General features: G+C 55.8%; 1 protein-coding gene across 3 annotated transcripts in view; it reads left to right on the top strand.

Moving 5' to 3' along the window:
- Positions 1–13,294: 13,294 nt before the first annotated feature.
- The window catches only part of LOC116938948 (voltage-dependent N-type calcium channel subunit alpha-1B-like), a 217,121-nt gene continuing 214,478 nt past the window's right edge, over positions 13,295–15,937 (top strand). For 2 of the 3 annotated variants that reach the window (XM_076061006.1, XM_076061007.1), the window contains exon 1: positions 13,296–13,982. The gene's annotated coding sequence lies outside the window, so the exon portion shown is untranslated. Of the gene's footprint in view, positions 13,983–15,937 lie in introns of all 3 variants that reach the window. The other variant, XM_076061005.1, reaches the window with a different exon arrangement.

Raw genomic sequence — 15,937 nt, 5'->3', positions numbered from 1 at the left:
ATATAAATGTTTTACTATGATCACGTTTGCGATTTCACCACACAGACCCGGCCCACCGGCCCTAAAATGGACCGGCCCACTGGACATTTGTCCTCGTGACTGCCGCCTTACGGCCAGTTCGGGCCTGTTCATAGGTGCTCGCTAACAGCACTTTGCCCCAACAGTCTGTCAAGGCTATACGGGGGATCTTCGTCTCTGTTATACCCACAGTACATTAGTTATCATGACGGTCTATACAATGTTGGATGAGGGCCTCCCCGTTGCCATTCGCCATCGTCGCGATTCTGCGATGCCACGATCGACCCGCTCGCGATTTCACCCTGCGGCGGTCGTTCTCGCCAGCAGCCCTCCTCCTCCCCTTCTTCTTCTTTAGCTGCGATTCAAAGGCTCGTCCATCTGCCATCATCACTGCGAGCGACGCGCCCTGCCCCGAGCTCGCTCACTCGCTCACTCACTCAGTCTGCTTGGCAGCCAAAGCGATTCCTCTGATTTGTGCTCCCCTCTCTGGCGTCTCTCGTCGCGATTCCCAAGCCCTGGGTCTCTCCACGCTTCGGTGAACACTTTTCATCTTTGTTATTTACAATTCCTGTACCACTTTTTTTCCGTCCAACTATTTTGCACTGGTTGCCTGCCTCCTGCGGGCACGCACGAGCCACGTGTCCAGCCACCCTTCTCAGTCCGTGGTCGCGCGTTTAGAGCAATCTGTACGAGTCATGTGCTTGACTGCGACAGGCGTCCTTCGTGCCCATCCGGAATTCATGGGGTTATAAAACAGTAATGACTTTTCCCCATGCAATCGTAACAAATTATTGCCTTTTGGGCTAGAAAGCCAACCTCTTCGGCAGAACAACGCAGGAAAGTGCGGGGTGCAGGAAATGAGGGAATTGCTCTTGCACTCTGCCCGTGACCCTACCCGTGACGCTACCCGCGACCCTAACTGTGACCCTACCAGTGACTCTGCCCGTGGCTTTACCCGTGACCCTGCCCGTGACTTTACCCGTGATACTACCCGTGATTCTGCCCGTGACTCTGCCCGTGACCCTGCCCGTGACGCAATCCGTGACTCTGCCCGAGACTCTGCCCATGACGCTACCCGTGACTCTGCCCGTGACCCTGCCCGTGACTTTACCCGTGACCCTGTCCGTGACTTTACCCGTGATACTACCCGTGATTCTGCCCGTGACTCTGCCCGTGACCCTGCCCGTGACGCTACCCGTGACTCTGCCCGTGACTCTGCCCATGACGCTACCCGTGACTCTGCCCGTGACCCTGCCCGTGACGCTACCCGTGACCCTGCCCATGACTTTACCCGTGACTTTGCCCATGACTCTGCCCGTGACTCTGCCCGTGACCCTGCCCGTGACGCTACCCGTGACTCTGCCCGTGACCCTGCCCGTGACGCTACCCGTGACCCTACCCGTGACTCTGCCCGTGACTTTACCCGTGAGTTTGCCCATGACTCTGCCCGTGACTCTGCCCGTGACGCTACCCATGCCTCTGCCCCGTGACCCTGCCCGTGACCCTGCCCGTGACCCTGCCCGTGGCCCTGCCCGTGACTCTGCCCGTGACCCTGCCCATGACCCTGCCCGTGTCTCTGCCCGTGACCCTGCCCGTGACGATCTCACTTCGACGCCCCTGCCTCTCCACTCAGTCTCAAATAATATATGTTTTCACGAGGGGGTTCTCATTAGTGGGTGACGATTTCGGAGTACTCTCTAGTCTAAATAACTTGCGACAATTCTTTAAAATGTAGAAAACTTTGGGATGATTACCACGGGGTCTTTAACGTGCACCGTGACGCAGAGGGCATCTATTGTCGCGTTAATATACCCGCGGTATTGACTCGGGCGGCCCGCCGGTTTCAAACCGCGAACATCTGCAGCGAGCGGCAAACGCTCTACCGCTCGGCATCTGTGAATCGTGAATAATTTGCGGTACACAGGGTTGGTCATATGTATGTATGTTGAACCTCTTTTGCACAGTACATAGCCACCCGAGCTACATGTTTCGTTACGTGTTTAGTTCTTCATTTGCCGTGATATATTTCCACGAGTTGCCTATCGTACAACAGGCAACTATTACCACATGGAGCGGTGGCGCAGCGGTTAGCACGCTGCGCTGTGAACCCAGCGACCCGAGTTTCCCAGTCACGGTCAACATCAATGGCGAATGATACAACGGCCAGCATGGTGAAGTATGGTCAAACAATACCCCACGACTGACACGGCATATGCAAGTTTTCAATCAGCAGTGTATTGATACAGGGCTGTAAATCATTAATTGTGAAAGGGAGTCCACTACGCAAGTCGTCCTGGCAAGGGAACTTTATTGTGACAGCAGCGCCGCGGTGGCTATGAGATGTTAACTACCTCGCCTGGTATGCAGGGGGTCGTGGGTTCGATCCCAACCTTGACGCCTGCTGCTGTATATTTGAAGTTTGCGTGTCTCTCTCTCTCATCATCATCATCACCACGGTGGCTATGAGATGTTAACTACCTCGCATGGTATACAGGGGGTCGTGGGTTCGATCCCGACCTTGACGCCTGCTGCTGTATATTTGGAGTTTGCGTCTCTCTCTCTCTCTCATCATCATCACCACGGTGGTTAGGAGATGTTAACTACCTCGCCTGGTTTACAGGGGGTCGTGGGTTCGATCCTGACCTTGACGCCTGCTGCTGTATATTTGGAGTGTGCGTGTCTCTCTCTCTCTCATCATCATCACCACGGTGGCTATGAGATGTTAACTACCTCGCCTGGTATACAGGGGGTCGTGGGTTCGATCCCGACCTTGACGCCTGCTGCTGTATATTTGGAGTTTGCGTGTCTCTCTCTCTCCTCGTGGTCGCGTGGATTTTTCTCCGGGTCCTCCGGATTTTCCCTCCGCATTTAGAATCAACATCATGCGTTTAGAGTATTTGGCTGCTGCTATCAATGTCCACGTGATGATGGTGATGATGATGACGATAAACCCACTTCCTTGGGCTATCATTTGTGATAGCCAGGTCGCTTCTGATAAAAAAGAGTAATAAAGTTTTGCTGGCCTTACCTGGTAAATTAAAAAATAGTTGTAGTCTAGCGTGTCGGGCACGATACAGCCCCCCCCCCCCCCGTTTTGACCCCCCCTCCCTTTAAGACCCCCTCCCCCTATCCCCTCTATCCCCACATTTCTCCGCAACCCCGCCGCACACTCAATCCCAACCACGGCGAATCGGTGGCGAGCGCCCCAGGCCCCGCGCTTTGGGGAGGAGGAGGAGGGGGGGAGGGGCACGCTTCGACATCACGCGGTCAGATGTATTCATTTTATGGCGTCAGGGGGCCCACACTGTGGGATTTACCCAGGGGACCCCGCACCCCCCTATGGACAGCCCCGTCTACACGTCCGTGCGTGATCATGCGCAGGCTGAGTGGGGGGGGGGGAGAGGTCCCTTCACCTCACGGCATTGTGGTTAGGCGAGAGATGTGTGGCCAATGCCAAACGCACACGGTGTGCTCTTCGGCAATGGGAGGATGCCGGAAAACACAGTGGGAACCCATGCCGAACGGAGGGAGACACGGACAAACTCCACGCAGAAAGGCACCCGGAGTTGGGAATCGAGCCCAGGCCCTTATTGCCGCGAGGCGCGAGTGTTGCCACTGTGCCATTCTGCTGCTCAACAATGTCCACCATTCCTCGATGTGTGTGCGTGCGTGCGTGTGTGCGCATTAGATGGGGAGCGGCAGTGTAGTGGTGAGCGCACCGCGTTACGAACCCACCGAGTTCGATTCCCGCTCACAGCCAACGTCGGTGACGAATATCGGTACCGGTCCCGGGGCTCCCCTACGTCAACTCAGCCTTAATTGAGTACCTAGCACGGAGTGTAAACATCAGCACTGGAGAGACAAAGACGGCCGGGCGTGGTTTTGGCGACCCCCCCACCCTCGTGTTCCGTTTCGGCCATCATAGGCGCACGCAAACAGCACTTGCCCCCAAAGTCTGTTAAAGGCTACACGGGGAATCTTTGTCAGTGCATGCCTGGAGCTAATACAGGTGGAAGAGTTACCGCCCTCTCTGCGTACAAACACGACTGAGTAAACACGCGCGTGAGCAGGTGTTGGCTGAGCGCTGCACCAGCTCATCCGCACTTCAGGGTGATTGGGTTTATCAGGTCAGTTAGCAAAATCACTTAGGCCCTGCTAGTTTCACAGCACAGCATTGCTCCGTGACACTCAGGAATACCGAGAGGTTAAAAACTACAAACGAAACTATTTTTTGTTTACCAGGTAAGGCCCCACTGAGCTATACAGCTCTTTTTCAGAAGCGACCTGACCACAAATGATAGCTCAACGAAGTGGCTTATCGCGTGGAAATGTATAGCATCCATATACTATAAACGCGTGGCGATGTTGATTCTAAATGTGGAGGGGAAAACCGGAGGACCCGGAGAAAAATCCACGCGACCACGGGGAGAGAGAGAGACACGCAAACTCCAAATATGCAGCAAGTGTTTAGGGTCGGGATCGAACCCACGACCTCCTGCATACCAGGCAAGGTAGTTGACATCTCCTAGCCACCATGATGATGATGAGAGAAACACGCAAATTCCAAATATACAGCAAGCGTTTAGGGTCGGGATCGAACCCACGACCTCCTGCGTACCAGGCGAGGTAGTTAACATCTCGAGACCCGGGGCATAATGCCACGTGTGGCTCCCGAATGCCACCATCCACAACCCACTGTGAAGCCCTCCTCCAGGTGGGGCCCGGGCACAGATGTCCAGTAGGGGCGGCTCAAAATGTTATAACAACAACAAACAGTACAAGAACACGATAGGAGTGCAAAGTATAGGAAAGGTAAACCATTCACTTGAAAATATATATACAACTTAAACTAAATTATGTTTCATCTTACCAGGTAAACTGCACTGAGTTATTCGCTTATTTTTCAGAAGCTCCCTCGCCATAAATGATAGCTCAACAAAGTGGCTTATCATGTGGACATTTCTAGCAGCAAAATCATCCCAAGTAATCTCAATGCATGGTTCTAAATGTGTGTGTGTGTGTGGGGGGGAGGGGGGGATACCGGAGGACCCAAGTGAGACAATCGTCCACGTACCGAACTCCTGGCCCTTAGAGATCTGTTCAGGGTGGCATCGCGACCACTCGCTCTGCCTGACCTGAAGCTGCTCAATGGATCGCCAACCTCGACATCAAACCTACAGCTGCCTCCCCCAGCCATACGGAGGCGAAGAAGGAGAAGCAGTGGGTGGGGTATTTGGGGGCGCAAGTCTTGGTTAGCCACAGACCTGAGTCGCACAGGCATCCTTGTGGGGTAAATCGAGAGAGCCCGTGGTGTAAAGTAATAATACAGTCAAACCTCTCTCTCCGCGAGGGTTACGTTCTTGAAAACAATCGCGAGTGCAGACACCTTTTTTGTTCCAGTGGGAAGAATGGGGGTTACGTTCCCAGTACGAGTGAACATGGGGGGGGGGGGGAGGGACGGTGAATGTTTAGTAATGATGACAACAATAAACAATACATTTTCAAGAACGATGTGTATTATTACACGCTTTTTATTAACACACTCTGTCTGTTGTTGTATCCTCAAATCTTGTAACTAATTTTTACCCACTTACCAATGTGGTATCGACTGCAAACTTGGTATACTTATGTCATGCTGATGACAATACTGTATTCTATCATAAAAAATAAAATATATATTTAAACATTATTTTTATGTTATGTTTCGGCTTGGCTCTAATTGTCCACGGTCAACTGACGTTGGCTGTAATTGCCCACGGCCCCTTACTTTATGGCAAACTTCGGGGCCACTTCCTGGAGTCGTGGAGTTCTTCCATTACTAGTACGCTACATTTAATTAAAGCGTGTATAAAAAACGTTTTTTTTAATATTACTTATTTTTCGAGCTGCGACACTTCCCCCGATTGCATCCACCTTCTTTCTAAGGGACCTCACAGTCGACTCGTTTATACCAAAATTTAGAAACGAGTCGATCCCAAGTACGTGTCAAGTAAAACAATGCGCAGTTGCGAGTTCGGCCGGGCAGCCTATCGCGCGGGGTGCGAATAGGGAATTGGTGTACATTTAGTAACTCGCGAATATGCGAAACTCGCGAATCCAGACATCCCGCATAGAGAGGGTTGACTGCGTATTAGTTTGACAGGCTCACTGAGGCACAATACTCTTTATCAGGAGGGTTCTGTCACGTTTTCAGAGCAGGGGGCGATACTGCTATGCGTGACGCCCAATTGTGTAATTTGCGGGTAGAATTGCCAGCACTGTGGCTTTGGCCAGTGGCAGTTCCACTGCGCGGTGTCTTCGGCTATGGGATTTCTAAACCCCATTGCAGAACGGTGGGCGAGAAGGTGCAGGATCCGCACAGAAATAGCACCCAGAGCTGGGAATCCAACCCAGGGGCTTATTGCTGTGAGGCATGGGTGTGTCCACTGCTGTCAAACAAATCGCGTTCAGCATCCCTCAATGTGTGTGTGTGTACAGTGGCGACCCGAGTTCGATTCCTGCTCACGGCCAACACCAGTGACGATTATCTGAACCGGTCCTGGGCCTCCCCTAGGTCGACTCAGCCTCAAATGAGTACCTGCTGCGGTGTGAAGTAAACATCGCCACAAAGGCGACAAGGGCGGTCGGGCGTGGTTCTGGCCATCCAGCCCCTCGTCTGCCACGGTGCCGGCCTTCATAAGTGCTACTCCCGAACAGCACTTGCCCCGACAGTCTGCTAAGGCTATACGGGGGATCTTTGTCTTTGTACAGTCTGGCGTCTTCCCCTCACACGATCTCGAGCCCCGCCGCCCTTCCCCGCTCCACCCGCCTCTCTTTCTCACAATACCGATAACAGCCTCCATCAATTCCGCTTAATTAGCTGGCCAATCAATCGGCTTAATCAACAGATTCACTGATACAGCGCGCGCGCGCGTGCGTCCGTGCGTCCGTGCGTGCGCGCGTTGCTCGCAGGCGCAAGCAACATGCCACATAAATTCGCTTCGAGAGCCACTCCAGCACCCTGCACGCCCCCCCCCCCAATCTCCCACAGCACACAGGAGGCCGTGCCAGTGTGATTACCACGCGAGAGACGGGGAGTACCCGGAGGCACCGCGGGTTATGAACGTAACTGATTAATCAATGCATTGTTTATAAAGCAGCGGCGTGTGTTGTATTGTTGTTTAATGGAAGACCGCATGGTTGTTATTCGATGGCACCAGCGTGGTGGTGGGGGGTTCTTGTGGGCAGTGATTGCTTCTCGCGCTGCTGAGCCACTTAGGGTGGGAGGGGGCTCGTTGGGAGAGAGTGCGGCGCCTCTAAATCTGCTCATCCGCGATTGATTTTTGTTGTTGCTAAATCTCGCCGCACTCCGTGGCGTCTTCCTCTCTCCGTGATGCTGTGCACGGCTCAAGCATTTGCTGCTTGCGCGGCACTTACGCCTTCATCGTCGTCCGTGCGTGCGTGCGTCCGTGCGTCCGTGCGTGCGTCCGTGCGTGCGTCCGTGCGTGCGTCCGTGCGTCCGTGCGTGCGTCCGTGCGTGCGTCCGTGCGATCATTCCCCAGCGCGTAAATTCGTCCGGTGCTCTCCGCACTGCCTCTGACCGGAAGTGGCTGTGGCTGTGGCCACGCGTTCGCCTCGCCTGGCTTTGCCCACCTCGTTTCGCATGAACATTTTCGCGCGATTATGGGGTCAATACTATAGGGGTACAGTAATATCGCATTCATTATTATTATTATCACGAATGTGTACCCATGGACTATTGTAGTGGTAGTGCCTTACGCCGATATTCCCTCCTGCAAGCCAGCCGAGCGGCGTTCCGGAGAAATATCGAGCGAGAAATGGAAGACTCGCTCACCAGTTACCTTCGTGATTTGCTGCTACCCCCCCCCCAACAAACTTCCAAATTCAATCGCGACGACGATGTCCGCTCGCAAAGCTCGTGCATGACATCGTGACGCCACGGGGCATCCTCTAAGAGGAACGACGAACGCCGTTACCAAACACTGAGCTACGGCCGGAGCGTGCGGATAAAAAAATACCCCGTGGGATGACGCAGGTGCAGGCAGACTTTGCGCGGAATTGACCTGCACGCGCCGGCTTGCCAACCGCGAATTTACCGCAAAGGCAGTAAAGCGGAGGGGATATTTGACCCGGCAGTTAAATCTGTAAATTGCTAAAAAAAAGTGTCCGTGAGCTTTGTCGCCGGAGGACGCGCCGCTCTCGAAATGCATTCACTGGTGGGCCCTCCGGCGTGCCCCGTGAGACGAGCCGGGCACGAACGCGTGCCAGCAAAGTGAATGCCTCCTGATCGAACTTCACCAAAATCACTCGAACCGCGCCCGCTCCTTGTGGCCGCGCATCGACCCGGAGTCCGCGTTCGTCTCGGTGGACGGGAGGCCACCGCGGCTGGCGCCCCGGGGCCATCGATGTCCCGGGCCCTCTCGTGAACCTGCCCCGCGACCTTCACAACTGTGCTGGCCGGGAGCGCGGGTCCGGGTCGGGCCAGGCCCAGCCTCTCCCGAGATGTCCAACCGCATCTGGAGCACGCCGACAGCATTCGACTGGATCATGGAGTTAGCCTCCATATCCTTTTTTTGGAATAATGGTAAGAGACCGGCCATGTAAGGAACTGCGCCATGGCTGACGATGCAACCGTGTTCGTGAAGACACCCGTAGGACTAACCCTGGCGCACTCCAGCAGTTTCACGACAACTCGCGCACTGTTGGGAATCGACGTCTCGTGGCGCGAGACAACCGTCGCAGACGGCTCCAACACCGTTAAGTGTGCCAAAGACTTTGTTTGGTTTGCAAGCAGTCGGATGGACGCCCCGAGGCTTGACATTCTCAGCTCGCTGCATCCATCACGCAGTCCATACACGGCACCTGGCCTCGGCGTCGTCGCGGGAACATCTGTCAAGATCCCAATGCAGACGAGGCCCGCGCCACGTCAACCACTCCTGCTGTGCGAACGCCAGCGCGTGGGGTGTGCTGCAGTGAGACCCAAGCAGGCTGTGCGGGCCTTCCATACGCGGTGCCGGCGACAGATTATTGGTGTCGGGTGCTTACACCTGGGTCTGGCACCGTCCACTCAGGGCACTGCCCGTCTGCTTGTCCATGCTTGCGCCGAAGAGAGGACGACACTCGTGCCCCCACCGCACGCCTCTTCGGCTCGCGCAGGCGAGCAGCGGACCTCGACCGTCTCCGTCCGGGGCACCGTCCAGCGAGCAGCTTCGTGAGCTCAGTCGTGACACCAGCGGCCTGACCGTGCGCGGTGCCTGCCTGTGCACTGCGGTGAAACGTGAAACACTCCTGGCTGGAGCCACGGGGCCTCTGTGACCGACGCGTTTTACAAAGATGACGCCCGTGAAGTCACCCGGAGGTTCCCAGAAGGCCCCAGGGCAGACAGACTGCCACGTGCGCCCCCCCCCCCATTCCTGCATCACAAACAAAGCAAACTGCCCCCGTGGCTATGAAAGGTTCACAGTTGCCCGTGCGGGTCGCACTTTCGCCGCTTGTTGTTGCAAGGTGTGCCGGCAGCCACCCACTGATTACGAAGCGGTCTCTCTCGAGCATAGGGCGAGTATGTTGAACTCGCACATCCAAGTTTAAGTCTGCGGGCGATGCCGATAGCTTCGGCAGCTGGCGCGACTTATGCCGCTCAGTCCGCCGGAGAGCGGGGCGTAGGATGATGCAGTTATTCGCGATGCGGTGGTCCCATCGTCTGGTTCGGGTGGCCACAGTCACACCGTGGGTTGCCTTTAATTCTCCACTTGCGGAGGAGGAGGAGTGTGGGCGCGTAGCGACCACTTGCCGTTCTGCAGCGGTTGATGGGGGCACCGTAGTCTTCTTGGCAGATCAAAAGCCGTGCTCACCGTGAATGTGGGAGCCGCCGTGCGAGGCCTCGCGAGCTGAGCGTTTACACATCCGGCGACGACGGGCAGCGAGGCCCACCCCCCAACCCCCCCCACCCCCCCCCCCCCCAGCCCCCCACCCCCCCACCCGCTTGATTTTCATAACCGATTTCGGTTTATGTTGACGGTGTGTGTACGCGCGTCGTCACAACGTGATGTAACGGGGTCCGCACATTGCCTGAATACAATTTTATAAATAAAGCATCCGGTGGCGTCATTCGCAAGAGTTGGCCCATTGCGCGCCAGCGTCATGGCCCAACATTTGAAAAATCACCCAAATTGGAATTCTAAATCGCCTCCTCCTGACAAAAAAGGGTTATAAGACTCCGTGAGGCATTCCTGGGTAAAGTAACGACTACTACTACTATCATAATCAATCATTTCGTCGCAAGTTGCTTCGGTAAAATGCCACCACCTAAGGGAAACTCAGAGAAGCATCGCGCTCGCTGAATCTGCGGCAACAGTTAGCGCGCGTGTGTCTGGGGCACCTGATGTGGCACCTTTGTAGCGGATACAATGCCTTTACGTGGTCAGAAAACAGCGAATTATGTCAATTTAAAATGAGTGGGTTATCAAACAATGCACGCGTATTGGCCGTATATTTAATTCGGTACCACGGAAGTTTTGCTCCTTTTGGTATCGCCGATGTTTATATATAAAAAAAGATTAAACTATTTTTTTTATTTTACCACGTAAGGCCCACTGAGCTATATGGCTCTTTTTTTTAGATGGCTCAACGAAGTGGCTTATCATCATCACGTGCAAATATAATCGCCAAATACTCTAAACGCGTGATGTTGATGCTAAATGTGGGGGGGGGGGGGGGGGGGAGGAGGGGAATCTGGAGGACCCGGAGAAAAATCCACGCGACCACGGGGAGAGAGGGACAGGGACGCTCAAACGCCAAATACACAGCAGCAGCAGCAGGCGTCAGGGCCTGGATCGGACCCACGGCCTCCTGCGTACCAAGCGAAGTCGTTCACGTCTCGCCACCGAGGCGCCCCGTGGACTCGCTGGCTATTCTTCTTCTTTGCACGGCACAGAAACAAGAGGAGCGGTTGCGTGAAATAGGATGAGGAAGGAGCCGGGCGGATGTCGTGAAGCCAGGCTGGGTAAATATGTAACTACACACGCGAGTACACTCGCTCCAAAGACAAATGCAAAGATCCCCCGTGTAGCCTGTAACAGACTGTTGGGGGCAAGTGCTGTTAGCAAGTCGCACCTATGAAGGCCGGCACCGTGGCACACAAGGGGGTGGGTGTGCCAGCACCACGCCCGGACGCCTTTGTCTCCCTCATGACGATGTTTACTACACACCGCCCACCAGGTACTCATTTGAGGCTGAGTCGACCTAGGGGAGGCCCTGGACCGTTTCAGATAATCGTCACCGGTATTGGCCGCCGGGTTCGTTAGCGCAGCGCGCCAACCACTGCACCACCGCTCCACGCACACACACGCACGCGCGTTACTCAGTTTACACTGTGTGCGACCTCGCGCCTGTGTGTGTGTGTGCGTGGAGGCCTTATACGAGTTACCTGCTGCGGTGTGTAAACATCAATAAGAGGTGGGGGCGGGGGGGAGACAAAGGCGACCGGGCGGTGGTGCTGACCACCTCGCCCACCCCTTGTCGTGCCCTGTGTTGACCGTAACACGCGCTCGCCGCTAACAAGCACTTGCCTCCAACAGGAGAATACGGGGGGGAGAGGGAATCTTTGTCTTTATTTGGGAACAATACCGCCCCCCCCGCCCCCCACGGAAGGCAGCCTGCGCCGCGCTGTTCGTGAGTAGAAACGCGCTCCGACGAGGAGCGGTGGCGCAGCGGTTAGCGGCGCTGCGCTCCGAACCCGGGCGACCCGAGCTCGATTGGCGGTCGCGGCCAACCACGCCAGTGTGCCGATTATCTGGGTCGCCCCTAGGTCGACTCAGCCGCAAAGTGGGCACCTGGGGTCGGTGCGTAAACATCGCCAAGAGGGAGACAAAGGCGGCCGGGCGTGGTGCTGGCACACCCACCCGCTTCGTGTGCCGTTCCGGCCTTCATAGGTGTTGCTCGCGAACGGCACTTGCCCCGACAGTCTGTTACAGGCTACACGGGGGATCTTTGTCTTTGGCCCTCGTATAACACTGCCGAGACGCCCGCGGTCTGGGCGATGTTCATCCTGCGGCGTCTGAGAGCGGCCGCGGTGCAACGCTTCACAAGACTCGATCGCATCGCTCCCATCGACTCACCACCACCACCATCGTCACCTGCGTCTCACCACCACCGACAGACAACACCTCCAACTCACTGCGCACGTGCGCGCGTACAAAGAGACGCCGAGCACGTGACCGCAGCTCCCCTCGCACAGCCATCAATCAGCTCCGCGCACGCATCAAAGCGCCACGGCGCGCTCCCACGTGGCGACACGCCGCCCTCCTCCAGCCAGGTCCCAGCTCTCATCCACCTCGTCCTCCACCACCTCTTCCTCCAGCCAGGGCCCAGCTCTCATCTACCTCCTCCTCCACCTCCTCTTCTTCCAGCCAGGGCCCATCTCTCATCCACCTCCTCCTCCACCACCTCTTCCTCCAGCCAGGGCCCAGCTCTCATCCACCACCTCTTTCTCCACCACCTCTTCCTCCAGCCAGGGCCCAGCTCTCATCCACCTCCTCCACCTCCTCTTCCTCCAGCCAGGGCCCATCTCTCATCCACCTCCTCTTCCTCCAGCCAGGGCCCAGCTCTCATCCTCCACCACGCAGAGCCCATCCCCCCTCCAGCCAAATCAAGCTTTTCCCATCCCTCTTGTTCAACATTTTGTTTTTTTAGAATTTCCCCCCGAATTTGATTCCCCGATTGCGCTGCGCTCGTCGCCGCCAGTGTCTGGGTAGAGAGAGAGAAGTGGTCGCGAGACGCAGAATCCATTCGTATCTCTCACAGGCAGTGCAGTGGGAACGGGACGGGTCCCCGGAAGCGGACATCAGAGAACTACGTCTTAGATCCCGTCAAATAGCACTCTCGTCTCCACAGCAGAGGGCAACACTTGCACACCGGCTCCGCTTATGCAAGTGAGGTTCGTCGCAGGAGAGTGAAACCGATATTTTAATTCTCAGAGCTGGAATTTAACCAGATGGAGTTCATAACTAAATTGAATGTTTTTTTTTTAATAATCCAGTCATCGGGGACCGGACTGAGATCATGAACTCACGAACACTTGAGATCCTGGTTTAATCGCAGGCGGCTGCTTGGATTCGAGCCCAGTATCTGAGCGGTGCGGGCCCAGCGCTGTGACCTGTAATCCATCCGGCCACCTGCAGAGCCCATCCCGACTCCACCTCCTGCAACCGGAGCCCTCCCATTCACGCCCCTCCCCTCTCTACAATCGCCCTCCAACGTCCCTCCCATCGTCCCATCACTTCCATTCAATCCCCCTCCTCCATCCCATCCTCCATCCCTCGTGTCCTGCCTCCCATATTTCACCTCCCTCCCTCTCTCCCATCCTCCATCCCTCTCATCCCTAGTGTCCTTCCTCCCTCCCTCCCATCCACCATCCATCCCTCCCATCCACCATCCATCCCTCCCATCCACCATCCATCCCTCCCATCCACCATCCATCCCTCCCATCCACCATCCATCCCTCCCATCCACCATACATCCCTCCCATCCACCATCTATCCACCATACCTCCCTCCCATCCCTAGTGTCCTTCCTCCCTCCCTCCCATCCACCATCCCTCCCATCCACCATCCATCCCTCCCATCCCTCCCATCCACCATCCATCCCTCCCATCCACCATCCATTCCTCCCTCCCATCCCTCGCGTCCATCCCGTGCTGCCGGATCGTGGAGAGAGAGAGAGAGGAGGGGCAGAGTGAGGGAGTGAGAGAGCCGCCTCTAGAGATCGGAACCCCACCGCGCATCTTCCGGAAGACCGCGCCTCCCTCCCTCCTTCTGGTGGCAACGCCGCTAGCGGAGCGAGGGAGCGAGAGAGAGAGGGATCACAACAACAATAATAAAAATAAAACGACTCGGCACGAGACATCGGTGGAAGCTTTCTGCGCTCCAATGCAAAACAATGGCGATGCGGGATCTTCACGAGTCAACGTAAGGATCACCACCACCATCACCATCATCCTCCTCCATCCGCGCGATCGTTGATCGGCGCCTAAACGCGTGGATCTCTCTCGCTCGCTCGCAATGAGCGCCCGGGTCCGGACGGGGTGGGTCGAGGGGGGGGGGGCTCCTAGTCGTGCGCACGAGAAGGGAGCCGGGGAGGAGGTGGAGGGAGCCAGGGGAGCCGACGGTTGAGCGAGGACGACTCGCCTCGTTCATCTGGCCGGGCTCGCATTTTACGTGGGCGTATGGGCGCCACAAGCGGGCACGCTGTGTGTGCTTGTGCTGCGTCTCGTCTATCTTACAGGGTGGGCGATGCGCGCGCGTGTGTGTGTGCGGGTCCATGATTTGGTTGTGAGACGTGAGTGTGTGTGTCCGTGATTTGGGTGTGAGACGTGAGTGTGTGTGTGTCCGCGATTTGTGTGTAAGACGTGAGTGTGTGTCCGTGATTTGGGTGTGAGACGTGTGTGTGTCCGTGATTTGGGTGTGAGACGTGTGTGTGTCCGTGATTTGGGTGTGAGACGTGAGTGAGTGTGTGTGTCCGTGATTTGGGTGTGTGGCGTGAGTGTGTGTGTCCGTGATTTGGGTGTGAGACGTGAGTGTGTGTGTCCGTGATTTGGGTGTGAGACGTGAGTGAGTGTGTGTGTCCGTAATTTGGGTGTGTGGCGTGAGTGTGTGTGTCCGTGATTTGGGTGTGAGACGTGAGTGTGTGTGTGTCCGTGATTTGGGTGTGAGACGTGTGTGTGTCCGTGATTTGGGTGTAAGACGTGAGTGAGTGTGTGTGTCCGTGATTTGGGTGTGGGACGTGAGTGAGTGTGTCCGTGATTTGGGTGTGAGACGTGAGTGAGTGTGTCCGTGATTTCGGTGTGCGACGTGAGTGAGTGTGTGTGTCCGTGATTTGTGTGTGAGACGTAAGTGTGTGTCGTGATTTGGGTGTGAGACGTGTGTGTGTGTGTGTGTCCGTGATTTGTGTGTAAGACGTGAGTGTGTGTGTCCGTGATTTGGGTGTGAGACGTGAGTGTGTCCGTGATTTGGGTGTGAGACGTGAGTGTGCGTCCGTGATTTGGGTGTGAGACGTGAGTGAGTGTGTGTCCGTGATTTGGGTGTGAGACGGGAGTGTGTGTGTGTCCGTGATTTGAGTGTGAGACGTGTGTGTGTGTCCGTGATTTGGGTGTGTGTCGTGAGTGAGTGTGTGTGTCCGTGATTTGGGTGTGTGTCGTGAGTGAGTGTGTGTGTCCGTGATTTGGGTGTGTGTCGTGAGTGAGTGTGTGTGTCCGTGATTTGGGTGTGAGACGTGAGTGTGTGTGTGTCGTGAGTGTGTGTGTCCGTGATTTGGGTGTAAGACGTGAGAGTGTCTGTGTGTCCGTGAGTTGAGTGTGAGACGTGAGTGAGTGTGTCCGTGATTTGGGTGTGAGACGTGAGTGTGTGTCCGTGATTTGGGTGTGTGTCGTGAGTGTGTGTGTGTCCGTGATTTGGGTGTGAGACGTGGGTGTGAGACGTGAGTGTGTGTGTCCGTGATTTGGGTGTGGGACGTGAGCATGTGTCTATCGTGCGAGACGTGTGTATTGGGCGTTGTGGCGGGTGTACATGTCTGTGTGTGAAGGACGTGCGCACACGTATGCGTGCTTGGTGTGACACACGTGTACGCGTCATGTGTCATGTGTGTGCGATGATGGAGAAGAACACACAGACATACACAGGCTTCACAGTGCACGTGTGTGCCGTGCGTATGCTTAGGCGGCAACCCTCGCCCTGTCTATCATCGGCCCTGCAGGTGCCGTGCTACAGGCTGTGTGTGTCTGTGTGTGTCTCTGTGTCTGTGTCTCTGTGTGTGTCTCTGTGTGTGTCTCTGTGTGTGTATCTGTGTGTGTCTCTGTGTGTGTCTCTGTGTGTGTCAGTGTGTGTGTGTCGCTGTGGGTGTGTCACTGTGTGTGTCGCTGTGTGTG

This window comes from Petromyzon marinus, chromosome 5 (genome assembly GCF_048934315.1).
Source record: "Petromyzon marinus isolate PM22_M1 ecotype Great Lakes invasive population chromosome 5, UKy_Petmar_22M1.pri1.0, whole genome shotgun sequence".
NCBI classification, from domain to species: Eukaryota; Metazoa; Chordata; class Hyperoartia; order Petromyzontiformes; family Petromyzontidae; genus Petromyzon; species Petromyzon marinus.
The sequence above is the reverse complement of the archived record's forward strand: the minus strand, read 5'-3'. Positions and strand labels throughout refer to the sequence as shown.